The sequence below is a fragment of the Haliaeetus albicilla genome, chromosome 2, assembly GCF_947461875.1.
Source record: "Haliaeetus albicilla chromosome 2, bHalAlb1.1, whole genome shotgun sequence".
Classification (NCBI taxonomy): domain Eukaryota; kingdom Metazoa; phylum Chordata; class Aves; order Accipitriformes; family Accipitridae; genus Haliaeetus; species Haliaeetus albicilla.
In genome coordinates this window covers 20,555,724-20,571,496 of record NC_091484.1, presented here as the reverse complement: position 1 = coordinate 20,571,496, position 15,773 = coordinate 20,555,724, and the positions used below count along the sequence as shown (strand labels likewise).

General features: G+C 39.7%; 1 protein-coding gene across 1 annotated transcript in view; it reads right to left on the bottom strand.

Moving 5' to 3' along the window:
* Positions 1 to 15,773, bottom strand: part of NPSR1 (neuropeptide S receptor 1) — a 62,236-nt gene that overhangs the window by 30,729 nt on the left and 15,734 nt on the right. The gene's annotated exons all lie outside the window — the stretch shown is intronic.

Genomic DNA, 15,773 nt, shown 5'->3' with positions numbered 1-15,773 from the left:
GCCTGTACTTTCAGCAGGGAATCAAACAGGAATCCATATAATTTAGAGGCAACATGTTTTCCAAGCAATTCAGAAAGAAATCCACTTCCCCCCTTAATGCTTAATTATACAGCTTGGCTGCCAAACACCTTTCATTAAAAACAAAACCAAACATAGCACAACTGTCATTAGGATTTGAATGTCTGAAACAGGCTGAAGGTAGGAAAAGCATAATCAGTCCTTCAGGACCACAGAACAATTCTGTAGCTGTCAAAACAAGAATTAAGCCTTCCTATAAACCGGTATAAATTGACACAGCAAAAACCAGACTGCTGCCAATGTAAAAAAATACGTAGTTGTGTCCATTGGCTGTCAAGTGTATCTACAAAACATATTCAGGGCTACCACCAGGACACAGGAAGCGTTATCAAAATATCAGCCATTCTAATGTCTGCTTTTGCTCTGGGGCTTCAAAGAAAACCCTGAGTTCACCTCTTACCCTTCACGTTTCCCTGTGCCACACTGTGTGTGCCAAGTGTGATAGGAATATAAACCCAACTGTTCTTGCACTCTGCCTTGCCCCCAAAAATGGGTTGCTTTGAAGAAAGTAGTTTATGAAAAGATACACTAAACAGGACCAATGTTGTACCAGCCAGACTTAGAGATGTTGGTGCTCTGTTTTCCCAAAGCACATTACTAATATAAATAAAGGGTGTGCCTATGCCATCCATGACATTGTGTCCATGGGCTGTGGCACAGCATGGACATGGTGCATCAGATGTTTGTTGGTGTGACCAAGTCAGACCTCTCTGGCAGCGCTGGGTGTGCACACTCCTTCTCTGGGGACCCAAAGAGTTCAACCTGATATGACGGCACACAGAGACCCTGAGACCTGCACAGAGCCTTGCTAAAATGGAATCAAAGTTTCCCACCAAGAGTCTTTGGATGAGATGTGGTTTTTGGTTCGAGGGCTAAGTCAACCAGCAGCTGCATCGAGGTTGCAATCACAGCCCAAAACTGAAATGACAGCATGCTAAAATCATAAAAGAAATCAGTTTTTTTTAAAAAAAATGTCTGGCTTCTTTTCCTGACCAAAAAGGTCTGGGTATCTTTGAGATGAATAACCAGAAATTTGCATTTTCCCTGCAGGTAATTCAGTGAGATTGATGAGTGTAACGAATGTAAACAACAGCTCTCATTTAAAAGCTAAAATCGATTTACTTGTGCCTTTTCCACATCCTCTCAGTCAGCATCCTAGCAAAGTTCTTCTGAAATTGGAATGTATTGCAAAATAATGAATGAATATGAACTTTTGTATTTATTTACAATTCACACCAAAAATGTAACTCTCATGCAGATCAAAGTGTCTTTCTCCACTTCTGGAGCAATGAATGGTCAACCAAGAAGGGATGTGAATATTTTTAGCAACCTCTTAGAAGAAATAGATAACATAAGCCACAGACTGTATAAACCCAGAAATTCAATGAACTTATAACATCACTATTTTTCAAGAACATTTTCTGCAAAGCATAAAAAATGCATTGTGGAAACATTGTTTGCCGAAAACAATGCTAACCTGCCAAAGCACTTATCTGAAAATGTATTTGATATACTAATGAGTGGGTGTTTAAGGATTTGGAAATGCAATTGAAAATGCATAATGCTATCTTGCAAGAGCAGGTAGTCCATTTGTTTGTGACATTTCAGGATGATCAAATTAGTCCTGAGCAAGAGCAAAATATTTTGTTTGTGACATTATCTGCTCACAAAGACGCCAAATAAAAGAAATCAAATACATTTCCTTTTCCAGATCCTTTCAAATTTACATTGACATTATAAACCATGTAAGTGAAGCACAGAGTTATTTAAAAGCATACCTGTAAGGGGTATGGTTTTGGAAGCACTGCTTTGTTTTTCTGATGGATCTTGTCAGATCAATTTTTTCCAGTCTATTTGTATTAGCTGGCTAGAGCATTCATAGAGATGCAATTGTGTGTTGTAATTTCACTTTGATCACAGTCATTTTCTTTCTTGTGTTTCCCAAGCGGTCTTCTAGAAGATACAGCAGTAATGGTATGCAGCAGTGGATATTGAACTGCTTGCAAACCAGTCAGGCAGCTCATAAAAACATGATTAAAAGGCAAATGCCCTTTGTGCTCATAACTTCTAAACTATGCAAGCTGAAGTGCTTTAATACTTCTAATGTGTTGTAATGTATATTGAGATGCGCTCTGCTGGAGTTAGTGCTGTGGCTTTCCAGCTGACAGCTTGTGCTCTCCTGTGAGTCACCAGTTTGATTTGACTCTAACTCTCCCTCCAGTTCAAGAAGATGGGTGTCTGAGCATGGTTTGCTGGGAAGCTTGATGTCTGTCAGGTGGCACATATATTCTTCCTGAAGTTGTCTCTCATTTCCTACAGAAGGAACCTTTGAGATGCTGAAGCATCTCCCCGGTACCAGTGAGTGTCCTCCTCCCAAACCACGGAGGCTCTGGAGATGCCCAGTCCTGTGGCAGTGCTTGGGCTAACCTGCTGATGTGAGTCTGTCCCAAAAACTGGGGCTCTGGGAGAGCAGTGAAGGCCACAGAGGAAAAGAGGGCTTTCTGTGCCCATGTGCTGTGAGCGCTTCACTCAGTAATATAATAATGGAGCTATTTTAAAGACATCCTTGATGTTTACTGAGGAAATGGCATATCGCTTTAGTTTCTGAATGCATTAAACAGCCATCTTCCCCTCTCCTGAGGTCATCCCTTGCTCAGCAACATCCATGAACATAATGTTCAGACATGTGAGTTTACTCCTTTACCTAAAGAATTGGGAGTTCATCTGAGGATGTGCTTTCTCTCAAAATCAGACCCTGTGCAGTTGGCCTGTGGCTTTCCCCAGGTAGAGGAGAGCAACGATACCTGCTGTAGTGTTTAGCGGCTGAATGGGTTTTGCCAATCCTCATGGCATGCTGGGGACTTTTTCCATGATGGCAGCTGCCCTGGCTTCAGTGTATTCTCATCATAGATTTCATTTGCTGTAAAGTTTGCTGTAATTCTCTTAATCTTTTGTCTATCTCGCCTGCTTCTACTGTAAACTAAGCATTAACTTTATACTGTCTACAGGGTCCAGGTTTGTAACCTAAGAATTCTTTCTGTAAAGGACGCAGAATATATTGGAGTATCTAAAACCTTCACACAAACAAAAGGCAGCAATCTAGCCAGTATCAAATTGTCAACATATTATTTATTTTTTCAGTTGGCCTCAAGATCTTTATCCCAAATAACAATTTCTCTATTGGCATATGATTTCCCCCAAAAGAGAAATGATTTTTCTCTTTGGTCTATTAGTGGAATATACTTTCTCTTTCATAATGAGTAAACAGTACGGCCTTCTTTTCCTCCACTCCACTGCTTCCTTCCCCATCCTCCATGCCCAGCTGTAAATGTTGATATTTGATAGCTTTGGTCTGGATAGGAGAGTGAGTGTTCCTCTCAGAAAGAGCACTTAAAAGTTATTTTCAATGGTGGAGTTTACATTTCCACCATACCCAGAAGAAGGTAGTAGGCAATGAGCTGAAGTCTAATTTTAAGCACACTAGCTGCTCCATGCTACATGCCTTTGGAGATGGTATGCACTTACAATAAGCTAGCTTCTGAGTGCAATACATGTTTTTAATGCCATTGCTGACAGAAAATCCATACTTGAGGTAGCATATGCTCACATTCCCCCACTCCAGACACAGTGCAAAGCAGTTTCATGCTGATTTCCATCAACCACCCATTTGCTCCAAGGCCTCAGAAGGCTTCAAGGCCAACATTAAACGTGTGTCTCACCCACTCTACAACCAGATGCCTGTTATCCGAGGTGCTACATGCCCACACAACTCAAAAATTCTCTTTGAACAAGTTTTTGCTGTAGAAAAGACAATAAGCACTTTTGAGAAACACCTGAGGGGTGCAAAAGGTGCCATATTTTGAACAAACCCAGTTGGCTTGCTTACTGCATGGAAGGCAAACTGGGCATTTGGGAGATACTTGATGAAAACCATGTTTGTTGTGTTCCAGTTAACTTGCCAAGCTGTAAGTGCTAGCATATCCATGCAGGGAGACTTAGAGACAGTCTTCACTTAGAGACAGTCTTCACTTACAGCCAGGTTGCAAAGGTACAGGACTCACTACTGATTTATTTGTTTGAGAGACAAGCTTCATTGTTTGAGAGAGGTAAGATTTTGCAGCATAACATTATGAGAGGACCCTTCAGAGAAACTAGGTTGATGTGCAAGTGATGTGGTTGACACATTACTATTAGATTAGATACCTTTGCAAAGATTTCAGGTGGGAAGTTTTATCACTGTGTTGTTTTTGTGTGTTAAAATTTCATGAGAGTTTCTGACTTAGAGCAATGAGATTTGCCACTAATAACTCCTTGACACAAAGAAACTTGATGTTTCATAGGGAGTTTGAGTATCACAGCACTGTAAAAACTGATCAGAGGTTGGAAATGTATACATCACATGACTGGATCAGTGCTGTTGTACAGTTTTCATGGGTCCCATGCAGCCAGTACTGTGAGGCTTACTCCAAATGGGCTGTGCCATCTAACAAGCTCAATATTTAAAATGTGTCAATCTTGCTGTGTGCCTGCACGTGCAGGGAAATCCAGGAACCCAAATTTAAATTGATTCTGTAAATGAAAGATTGAAGGGGTGACATGGCATCCTCCTTTTAGAGAGATGAACAAAACACTGAAAGACCCTCACTTTTCCAGGGTTATGTACAAAGCTGGCCTCAGAAGTGGTGACACTGGATTCCATGCTGGGGCTGACAGAAAAAGCCACTTTAATTTTTCAGCTCTTTTAGAGGTGATTTGTTACCAATTTCCATGAGCAAAGGTCCATGGCCTTGCAGTTCTTGAGTAAAGACTGCAAATAAGGGGAACGTCCACTTGGTTTTTAAATATTTTGTGTGTTTTGTTAAAGAAGACTGAGCAACAAAGGATATTTCTTGTATTTCAGTTGACTTATCAGATGTCACTGGAGAGACAATTTCCTAACGAGCAGTATGAAATTACCATATTTAATACACCTTAAATTGTTTTTCTGGACTTAGTAGTAACATACAAGTAACTCCAGCAATCCCGTAACACATTAGAAAACCAGTGTTTATACAATCCCTATCTCTGTAGCGTGGGAGAAGCATTTTCTAAGAAGGCTCTCCATCCCTCTCACACATGACATCAGTTCCTGGTTTTCTTCCTGCCTATGTGAGCTGGAAATGAAAATGGACAGAAATCAGTTCTTCCATTCAAGACTAGAAAATATGCATCTGTAGAACACTACCATTTTAAAATGTAGACGTGTGCTACTCATCTCCACAGTTAAGGTTATACTAAAAACCCGGTAGATAAAAAGCTGTCCTCGCACATCCAGTGGATGGCATCTGATTTTTGCTGTTAACATTATTTCTTCAGTTCATAAATGGCTTCATAAAAATATTTACACACACACACACTCATAAAATACTGATTTATATTTTTTTTGAGGAAATAGTTAAACTTCTCTTTTTGTCATGTTTCTTCAGGTTCCTACAGCTTCAAAGCAAACTGTTTCCTTGTGCTGAAAAACCTCCATTCCCCACTTCTACTCTGCAGGCTTCTGTCATGTTTGGATAATATTTTGTCTCTTGTTCTCTTTTGCTAGTTTACAATGAAAGTGCAAACATCTTGCAAGAAAAATTGCTTCTGTTCATTATCAGTAACCTCTCAGTCTATGAAAATGGTGTGATCAACCAACCGCTTCTGCTTTTCAGTGCTGTTATCCCTGTTCCTTAAGAAGTAGCAAAAAGTCTGACTTGGAAGTGAAATATTTGGGGGTTTGTCCAGATGTAATTTCCATCCTATTTTGACTATTCCTGTTCTTGTTAAACAGGTTTTCACCCCTCTCTCTTTCTTGCTATTGCCTGCCTAACTTAATAGGAGTGGGAAAATATATGACTTACCTGCAAGTTTCTTTTGGATTTCAAAGTTTGGGCTATGGAGTTTAGCCACAGGTCCTCCTTCAAGGCTAATCATGCAGCTGTAGTGTTAATGCACAGGTTTGGAATAACATTTGTCACTTAAGCTACGCTTTTTTTCCAGACCCCACCTGAATAAATTGTCTTTTGGGCAGAGCCCAGAAAAGTTTGGACAAATTCCAGATGGCCATTCAGAAACAGAGCTGAAATTCAGAAACAGAGCTGAGCAGAAAAGAAATAATCATGTGTTTTCCATCAGGTAACATGTTGATATGCCTTGCTGTGCTTAAACATAAATAAGTAAAAGAGTACTGAGAAATAGCTTCTCTGTAAAACTTTGTATTTGTGGATGGATTTTGAGTCAGAGCCTTCTGAGGTCTGATTGAAATGGTGGAAGATTAGGTTCTTAGTTGTCAAAGACGAATAGTAAACCCGACATATTTGGTGACGTATGAACACCAAAGGGATTTATGTAGTCAACTTTAGGGCTCTTAATCAGGAATTGAATCCTTCTGTACAAGTCAGTAAAATTTCAAGGCAGCTTAGAGTGTTTTCCTCTATTGGCTGTAAATGGAGCACAGGGAGAATGACTTCGTATCTCTCATACCTACAGTGAGGCGCCTAAAATAGATGGCATGAATAATCCCTAAAATGAATACCAGTGTGCAAGAATGCAGTCATGAAACTTAATCTAATTATCTCTATGACAGTTATGTCTCATTCTGCTTCCCAGGACTGATGTCAAGCCGTATGCTTTCTTTAGACCTACTTCTGTACACATGGCAAGAAGCTAACAGAGCATTTTCCTTCCACCCTCCCTGCTAACGATGATGCCCTATAAAGCAAAAGGTGTAATGCCCCAAACAACAGTAACTTCCTCAGGTGAAGAAGGTCACAGATTAAAATCCCTTTGGCTCAAAGACCTGCAAATGTAGGTTGTCACCAAAGTACTCAACCACCTAGCTATAAGAGAAAGAAGGTGTCTGAAGATATTTTCCTAATTAACATTTCACTAGGCTAACTAGAAAAGTTACTAAGATTAGAATTTCATTGTTCTTTTTGCTGTTTCTTTCAAATACCGCATGGTCACTCTAGCATACGCCCCCAGACCACATCGCATTTTTCTCTTACAGCCCCCAAAAGTGCTGTAGTGAGCCAGGTAAACTTTTATAATCTCCACACAGCCCTAGTGGTATCAGCAGAGCTGTGATGGCGCAGTGATTTAGCTGCACAGTGCAGGACTCAGAACAGGGTTAGAGAAATTACATTGAAGGTGAAAGTGGGGGAGGGAAGCTACTAGCAAAAACCGTCTGAAAGGAAATGCTTTCATTTTAGTCACACAGATGTCTAGTCAGGAAAAGCATTTGTATGCAAAGATCTGAAATAATGACAGCTCCTTTTAAAATAATAGAAATGGTAAATGCGGATCTCCAATGTGGAAATCTGTGGGTGGGTAAGTGGAATCAAGTTTAGGCTGTGTGTTTGTGTCTGTTGAAATGAGAAGATGGTACCTTTGTATAAAGATAGGGCTTATAAGGTCCATTCATAATTTTTTAACCCTTTCAGAAATTACTTATTACCAAGGAAAAGCAAACAAAGTGACTGATTCTGTCTTAGTTTAAAAATGTATGATCTGGGGTGAATTTTGGGAGATAGGATTGTTACAAGATGTTCCACTAGTATTATTATTTCCATTGTGGGAGTGTTCAGGGGCCCAAGCCTTAGGGATGACATTCAAAGGTACTGCTGGGTGACGTAGAAACAGAAGCCTGGTGTCTGCTTGTGATTTTAAACATACATATACACTGCAAAGGAATAATCATTGCGTACTGTATTGAATACTTATAGGCATACTGTAGCTAGTTTTTCTCTGCTTTAGAAGCAGGGGTATTTGTGGACTAAAGCTTATTAAGTCCCTAAAGGTTATATAAGGAAAGACTCAAATTCTTTGTACGGGAATCCACCCCTCTACTGAAAATATGTTATGGCTCCTCAAAATAAAAGTTTAAAAAGATTCCTCTGGCTTGAGAGTGTTATAGTGTCTGAAATGCAGATGAAATCAGGGCATCTTCTCTTTGTTGTTAAATTCACAGGGTCCCAGGTGGTCCTGTGCAACACGGAAAAAACCCACATCACCGTATCCTACACTGAAACTGGTACTGGAACTATTGGCAAACTGGGAGAGTGTGTGTCTGCTGTTTTGCAGTTGCAGAAGGGATATAGTTTATATCACTAGGCACTTTGAAAATCGCACTCTGAGCACCTCTGGATGATGAACACACAAACTGTCCCCTTCTGGAAAAATTTCGTACAGTATTTAGATGCTGTACATTGAGGAAAGAAGAGGTATTTTTCATGAGTTCTCCTTGCCTGAGGGGACCTCAGCTCTATACTTGGAGCTATGCTGCACAGTGTTTTTTGCTACCTGTAAGGGATCTGAAGATCACTGCTCAGAGACAACAGGCTGAAAAATGCTGGTTTAAGGATGTCTGCCTGGTGGGTTGTGATTGCATTAATTACAAACCATGAATCATGGACATCTTGTTCCTGCATTTGTAAGATTAAAGTAGGCTATATAAATAACAGTCATTACAGGGTTTTTAAGTGGATGACCATTCTTGCTTCCAGTAGCAAATTTGGAGAGCTCATTATCTTTATATTTTCACTAATGGGAGAGACATTGCATTTTACTTTTATAGATACAGCACTTCAGCTTTTTTTGCTTTTGTGCTACTGTTTCCTACTACAGTGAGCTACAATAGATAGAGTCACAGCAAACACAAATATCGTGTCCAGCCCTACACTTTCCAGTGAGCCCTTAAGAAGATATCTGAAAATGTGTGAGCATTAGGCAAAATATAGAGTACATGAGCTTGGGTCCAGGCTGGTTAAAAACACTTTGATTTTGGCTTGAAATTGAAACTAAAGCAGAAGAAGTAGTCAGCAAACTTACAGCTCATTTCTACGCACTCGCAGTGTCCCACCTCTACAAGAGCTCCCTGGTGGGGCACTAACCAGCCTGCTTTTTGGGGTACCATATTCTAGACTAAAACTCTGGCTACTGCATCAAGATCAGCTCCATCGCTGTTTCTTTGTCTTTCTCTTGCCTGCATACATAGAAGGCAGAGGCAATCTAACTGCGTTAGGCCACAAGATTACTGCCAGTCCTCCAGGGCCACCTTTTCTCTTAGACCCCCAGTCTTGTGGGAGCATAATTTTACCTTTTCAAGGAGGGTTCATTTTGCACCAAAAGCAGTTTCTTTCACATTAAACCTCACAAGGAAGTTGTATAACCAGACCGAATGTTTGTGCACTAGACCCAATTGCACTGTTCTTCCTACACTACTAGACTGGATTGGAGCAATGTATTTTCAGGATGCCAAGTTCTCTATGTCAGACCTCTAGCCTCTGATTTCACGTCCAAAACATGAAGTCTACTTTGTTTTCCATGACCACTTTCATTTGGTTGTATGACCAAAAGCTGTGAAATAGAGGTCCTGATACCCCCTCAAGAGACTATGTCTCCTCCTTTGCATAAAGCTTCTTTCTGTCACTCAGTTTTGATGCCAATGCTCACTCTTGGCTTCCTTGCCTAACTTCTGAGAATATTGCACTTTTTACCACATCTGCTTCAGGCTTGGGTTTGGAGAAAATGCATTTTGAGGGATACATGTATTGGGTATTTTCTATTTTCCTCAGGAAAGATTGAGTCTTGTGTTGACTAACCATATATGCAGGCAAGAATGATTATATATAGACATACAGAAATATTCCTGGCTGTTCACATAAGAAATCCAAGAGTATAGTAAAACGTGATTAATATTATCAAACTGGAATTGTATATTGTCAGTGTCCAAGTTACTTATTACGATCTAGGGTACTGTGACTCATCTTCAGATCTGAGTTAAAGTTCAAAGGAAAATTTGAGTTTCTGCTAGGTGGTATTAAATCACCGGAAATGGCAATGGATATCAAATCTGGTTTGCCACGTGCTACCACAGGATATTGCACATTCATCTTATTGTGCATTATGTCTCAGTTTTGGGGGGTACACTAATGCACACCTAACTTAAAGTAAATCTCCTGTTGTTTTCCAGTTACTGAATTTGTCTTCTTGGCAGAATCAGAATGGAAAATGATTGCTTCTTCTCCAGGCAACTAATGCAGCCATACAATGAATTTTCTTATTCACTTGCAGTCCAGAAAACTCGTCATAGTTTCATGGGATGCACTGAATAAGTAATGTTAATATTGCTGTGTTTACTCCCAGAGACTATTTCTGCTCTTGGTAAATTGATTCTCATTTATTCTGTGAATGCAAAATGAACAGTTGTACTAAACATTATAGTTGCTTTAGCCTGCAGAGGAAAGGTGGGTATAATCTATTTCTCTCCCTGTTTTTCAAGCCGTGTGTACACTCAGATGATTTGCAGAGTTTTTGGACTTCCAGCTAGGTGTTCAGGAATCAGGCTGCTTCCAAAATGGGGGAATTTACCTGCCATTGGGTACTCCAGCAAATTTCAGTGCCTGTGCCTGAGGGAATATTAATAAATGCTTCTCTTCCTTCCCAATTTTGACATATCCTTTTTAGTAGTGATGGGAACATGCAATGCAGAAAAGAGACAATCCATTAGCAGAGACTGTTTCCTTACCTATTAATTACAGTTTAAAGAGCTTTTCGGACATAATGAACACAAGAAATGCAGATATCCTTCTTTCAGTTTTATCAATGAACAGTGCAGTACAATTGTAATTTCTTCCAAGTCTTTTTTTCTGCAGGTAGGATATTGAACCATTGCCTTAACACAAAAGAAAACAAAAAGTAGCAAATGCCTCTCCCCTTTCCTCTGCTTTCATTTTTTTTCCCAAAACTGGCAGAAAACAGAGGTGTGGAAAGATGAGAAAGCCACAGATTTCTGGGAATTGTTGCAATAAACTCTATTTCAGTTCAGCAGTCTGCATTAGGTTTCTGTGTCTTGGGTAGGCAATCATGTAAATCAGATGGCAATTTCCAGCCAAGACCCAGCTGGCAAGGTATAAGTTTTCCAGTATAACTGAGAACTCTATGGGCATTTTGGCTGCCAACAGTCCACCTCCATTAAGGTGACTTGCTGAGTTAGCTGCTAATTGGCTCTATGCAATTAACTTCCAATGCTCATAATCACTGTGATGTCTAAGGTACTTGTAAAACTGATGAATTCGTATGTATGATTTCTCTGAACTGAGGAAATATTACATTTTCCAGATGAAAAGCTGGAACAGAGACAATTATCTGTTAATATTGTTCTACATGTTAGTTTTGGTAACAGTGTTATTATATTAGGCTTTTGTACAGATCAGGGAGTAACAAGTAATCTTCATTCCTTCAAGTCACATAGACAAGGAAGAAAAATAATAAAGGACAGACACAGTCCATTAAAGCAGACAGTGCCATAGTCATTTTGGTGTAGGAAAAAAAAAAAGAAAGGAAGAACAACTTCTAAGGTGTTTGTTCATGTTTAGCCATTGTAGTAGTAGAGTCAAATGCACCTATTTAGTGCATCTAACTAGCATATTAGTTGGCAGACTCTGCCTCAGTCATCTTAACCAAAGCCATCCCAGAAGTCGGTGGCTGAGCCCAGTTGGTTTTAGCCGCATAATCATGCTCTCTCTGGGCAGAAGCAGCACAGAAAAGAAACATTCCTTGCTTTAGCAGGGCCCAAGTCCACCTATTTGCTCACATAACTCTCTCATAGCAAGTTTTCAGTGTATTGGCTTTTTACTAAACACTAGATAAAATGAGTACAGTTGCTTAAGGACCAAGGCCTTCTGCGGTACAGCTTTCTGGGAGCAACTGAGGAAGGTGGCAGCGATATAAAAAGACACTTTTAAAAATACCTTCTTGTCTTTTTAATGTCATTCTCAAGTCATCCCTTAGGATTTGGTATTTATATCACAATATAGACTGTAGCTAAATACTTTTACAGGTTGTCTGTCGGGTTTTTTGTTTATATGTAAGCTACCATAGAAGTTAGCTGACTTTCTTTTTATTTTCTCTCTTCATTACAGCCACAGCAATACCTAAGTGAGCATGTATTTCAAATCAAGTCTATTCACCTACAGCTTAAAATTGGGCATGCAGTAAAGAGCCTACTTGTATTTCTACCCCTAATAATGAACAAAATCTAACACTGTTCTTAAGGTACTAATTTCTGCTAAACGTTGGAATAGAAGGAGAAACTCATGGAGCTAATGATCACGACATTTCCCGCTCCAACTTTCCAGATGTTAATTTTAGAGAAAAAAAACTCAAAAGACTACACACCCATTAAAAGGAAATTAAATACGTTCCTCTGTCACTAGTAGTTGAAATTGGATGAAGAAAACTGAGAAGTAAAATACTTTTTAGCAGATATTTTTAATTTATTCCTTGATTGGTTTTAGAATTGGTCAGATAATGGGTTTTGATTCAATGGACTGTTTAGCCAATAAATTACATTCCTTGTCCAAGGCTACTCAAGTAAGTGTGCTTTATATATGTCTGCTACTTTTACATTTTGAGAGTAGGGTTAAGAAGCCTTCATTTGGTAGAGCTGGCAAAGTGATCTAAATGGATATAAATGTGTGGACAAACCATCTTTTCTGAAAACAACCATATTTTGCTTGAAAATTTCCATTGTGATACAGCATCTGTGAACTTGCCCATCTATCAGATGCCAGTCTTTGATCTTGAACCACTCAGTGAATTCAGTCATAGGCAAAGATCTTAAAGACACTAAGACTCTGCAAGTTATATGAAATGGCATCAGGTAGGGGGAGATGTGAGAGGTTTCCTGCCAGGAGAGATAGCTACGCCATGAGCATAACCTGTGCTAAACTCAGAAGAAATCTGCCTGGGAAAAAGTATTTAGAAATACCATCCTCACAGGGAAATCTTCAGAGGTTACACTGTCTGAGAAACTAAATTGCCTTGGAGGTAGAAATCTGTAGGAAACCTAGCTTTAGTTTCAGTCTTCACAGATGAGCTTGTTCCTACAAAAAAAAGCATTTTTACAAAAAAGTAATATGCCTGAAAGAAAACTGAACACAAGGCAATATTTGTCTTTGTTAAATTAGATGATGCTGAGTGATTAGTACTATTGTTCAACTCTGCTGTTAACTCTTAGCTGATTTCCTAGTGCTTAATTCCCAGAAAATGTCAAAGAGATTTATGCATGAACTGGGAGTTAAACATAGACTTAAATGCAGTACTGACACAGGAGTTGTATGGCCATATATATTTAATATGAAATATTCTTAATCCAGGCATCAGCAACATCTTTAAGCACACTGAAGGTGAAGGGATGGCTCACATTCCTACAGATCCCTGCAGCCTCGAGCACTATGTTGAATTATGGCTTAGCAAGGGATCAGTATGAGTCTTATCTCTGAATTTGCCAAGTGGGTTGAACCATTGAATTCTGGCTGTGTTGAAAGAAGCCTCAATCAGTTAGTTACTTCTTTTCTGCATCTGGCTTGGCAACCAGTCAAGGAGAACAACAGTGCTCATTTCCTATTCATGTATTATGCACAATTTGCTTTGAATACCTTGTTTATTCTAACACGAAGGCTATATTTTCATTTTATTTTGGTAAAACATTAGTTGGAATATGTGAGAATTGAGGACACTACTCAGCTATCAAGCCACAGATCAATAGACAAAAAGTTTTTAAATGGCTTTGAAACGCCTGCATTGATAAACCTATATCCATTATTCTTCCCTCTGCTACTGGATCAGAAATAATAAATATTTTAAGAATCTCAAAATAGATGGAAGTAGTAATATTGAATAAGCAGAAACTGTTTGCCAGGAGATTAGGCTTTAGTTGGTAGGATTTAAATATGCCTGCCATGTCAAAGCAATGTGACAAGCCAGTGTTTTCATAATGTTCTGATTCTACCTCATAACTTGTTGTGAAAGGATGATGACTGTTGCCAGCTTGCTTTTGTTCTTATTAGTATTTTTGAAGATAAGAAAGTGAAATGGCTCCATTTCAGGAATTAAGTCATTTCTTTGTGCCAAAATACTGACAGGAACTCTTGGTACGGGAAGATAAATTACAGTTCTGACTCCTGCATCACAAAAAAGAACTCAACATTGCTTGAAAGGAGGCTTGCTGTTCAAGCTGGTGTTAACTTCTTTTAACATTGCAGATGTGAATGTCAAGTGAGTTTTCTATGGGAATTTCTGTAATATGAAATGGAACACACTTGAACTCAGGCACTTTGAAGTTCTGATTTAAAAGTCAGGGATAATTTTAGGGAAGGGGAGGTCAAAAGAATCAGCAAGTGGAACACATAGTCCTCAGACAATATTGTAACATCAGTTGTATAGCACTATCTGCTGCTCACATCTAATGGGGTATTTGCCTTGTCTTTGCCACTGATTATTACAGCTCCCTCAAAACTGCACTTGCAGTGCCTTCCCCTTCCTTCTTGTAGATGGTATCTGAACCCCTAGTGAATAGCTCTCTACCCACCTCCATTCTAATCCAAAAAGTCAGCCTTTCCTCTGTGTCCAAAATGGCAAAACTCCCACCCAGGTCCTTACCCAGCACAGCAACAACAGTAGACTCCTCCTAGTACACCTCGTGTGGACCAGCCTTCTCCTGAGCTATCCTGGTCCAGACACTTCTGTCTGCTTCTTGCCTGATTTCTTTCACCTGGACACTCGTGTCCTTATGCGGGTTCTTTCTCTGCTGCAGTAAATACATTTGTTTTCTTACTAGGACAAGACCCTTTGCTGTTTAGTTGAGTTCTTCCTATTAGGACTCATCTTCTATTACCTCTACATGTATTACATGTGCCTTTGCTCTGGCAGGAAGCCCAGCCCTTGTGCCCTCTGTGCCAGGTGGACACACGGGGTCATTTTCCACCCTCCTCACTTCCAAAGCCCTTCTCATGACAGTTGTCCACAGTACTCTGCTCCCTGATGACAGTAGGTAGAAAATGGATGGTGTCTGTCTGGGGCTTCAGTTGTGCTCCTTCCCTGTATTATTGCTTGGTTGCCTACCTTTTACCATCTTCCGTGTATTCATCTGGGATTGGGAGCTCTTTGAGCAGAGACTGGCTATTTCGCAGCTCCTGTGAACACAGTAATGCTTGATCTATGATTGATGCTTCCAAACTGTGCTGTGAGGCTGTATCAACACACCTTACCTGATGGAAAATACTGCTGGCACATGAAGGAAGTGACATGAAAGTCACGACTGAGATAAGAAGTGAAACCATTTGTTACAGATGACTCACAGGCGAACAGGAAAACCAGCCATCAGTATTTCAGAAGAGGAGTCACTGCAAACCTTCACCTCCTCACCTTGCAATAATTCTTACATCATCTGTAGCTATGGGACAGTCCCTTTGCATTACTTTGCACACCTTGTTCTAACTGTTTCAACTGAGAGTAGTTCTTCAAATGGGACAAGCTCCTGGGCAGACATGGTTGAAACCATGAGCAGGAGTTCATTTACTTGCAAAGAAAGTATGTTGAAAATACGGAGTGTAGTCCTTTGCTTTTCCAGTTTAAACAGGGATGCAACAGACATCAAATGAGGATACAATATTGCTGGGAAATCACATATTAAACAGCCCTTTAGTGGAAAAGTGCTGTAACTCCTACCATATCTTACAAAAAAAGCAACAGAAAGAATATAAATATATCCTATATACACAAACAATGCAACACAGCTGTCTTGTAAGCAGGGATTAGTAGCAGGACACTGTTATAGAAACAGCACATATTTTCCCTTGGGAAACTTAAAACGCCACAAATTCAGTCCA